Raw genomic sequence first — 1,494 nt, 5'->3', positions numbered from 1 at the left:
ACTATGTTTAAAAATCTAATAATGATATTTAATTAAGTATCTACAAAACTATTTATAATTTAATAATTATATTTGCTATAGGCAGAACCTTCTTCTTCTTCGTCGTTCCCTCATGGCTGAAAATTGCGACCACCTTGGAATTTGGAAAGTTTTACCATAATTTTATGCCAAAATTATATAGGTAAAAACTATAATTTAAAAGGAATCGATACGGAAAATAGCCGTGTAGGTACTATAGTTTTTTTTCCAGAAAAGTAAAATTTTATTTCTCCCACCTTTTGTAATAATATGACGTGTTATAATTTATTATGTGAATAAAAGGTGGCAGTACTGAACTTACTTGTCAGAACTAGCGATAGGCATACTTGAAAATTTTCTTCGACCGTGCAAACATTAAATTTATTACCTATTCGTTTTATTACGAATGGATCTGTTAAAAATAATTTATTTAATATAAAATGGTAGGTACCTATCTGAAACCTTCTGTCGACACAATGATTTTAGTGTCCCATTACGGTGGGGGTACATTTCACAATTTTATTTCTTTCAGTGAATGGTTTCAGAATCCAGAAAATATGAACGTTTTTCTTTTGATTTTTTTAGTTAGATGTCATTATAGGTTCTTTCTTAATACATATTATATATAATTAATTCAAATAAATACCCATTGATTCCAATGCACCAGTCACTTGGCTATTATTATTAATTAATTGATTTTAAAAAATAGAGCTACCATCTCAATATTACTTTCCTCAGGTGGGTTCGGTTAGATGCAAAATTATTATTAAATAGATAGGTAGGTACTTATATTTGTTTAAAAATGTAAAATATTTTTTTAAATTTCAAATAATAAGCCGATAACTAGGTAGGTACCTACCTACAATTTCGATAAAATTTAAAAAAAATGATTTCATAAAATTGTCGCTTTCTTTATTTTTAGAAAACACATCCATAGGGATGTAATATTTTTTCGATGAAAAAGAAAACCATTATTGAATTGACTCTTGTCATTATCAACACACACACGTAATTAAAAAGCGGATTGCCCCCAGAGAGATTTGAACTCTCGACCCCTGGTTTACAAGACCAGTGCTCTAACCCCTGAGCTATGGAGGCATGCCTGCTCTAGCTCCCAAGTAATTCACAGAAATCTGGACAGATTTTCTGAATATTAAAATAAATTTATTAATGTAAATGTCGATTTTTTTAACGGCCCACATACTCAGCGTACGTAAAAATGGAGCTTTTATGCTATTTTCAAAGCATGATCCTGGACATTCCTTAAACGTTGTAGATAATCTATTTACATAATTTTGAACCCTTATTATCCTTTCTATTTATTTTAAACATTTGATGACTGCATAAAGTATTTTTATTACATAAAATAGTATTCTTTTAAACCTCTCGCTCTAATGTTTTAGAGTATGGTCATATTTCAGTACGTCCATGTGAAGTGGTGTTAAGATTTTTTATATTTATTAATTTTTAAAAGCA

At 29.1% G+C, this 1,494-nt stretch overlaps 1 non-coding gene across 1 annotated transcript; it reads right to left on the bottom strand.

Moving 5' to 3' along the window:
* Nucleotides 1-1,043: 1,043 nt before the first annotated feature.
* Nucleotides 1,044-1,116, bottom strand: TRNAT-UGU (transfer RNA threonine (anticodon UGU)). Its single transcript has one exon. It is a non-coding gene; the product is annotated as a tRNA-Thr (tRNA).
* Nucleotides 1,117-1,494: the final 378 nt, after the last annotated feature.

The sequence above is a fragment of the Rhyacophila brunnea genome, unplaced genomic scaffold, assembly GCF_057557595.1.
Source record: "Rhyacophila brunnea isolate RB1 unplaced genomic scaffold, BYU_Rbru_1.0 scaffold_5, whole genome shotgun sequence".
Lineage (NCBI taxonomy): Eukaryota > Metazoa > Arthropoda > Insecta > Trichoptera > Rhyacophilidae > Rhyacophila > Rhyacophila brunnea.
The sequence above is the reverse complement of the archived record's forward strand: the minus strand, read 5'-3'. Positions and strand labels throughout refer to the sequence as shown.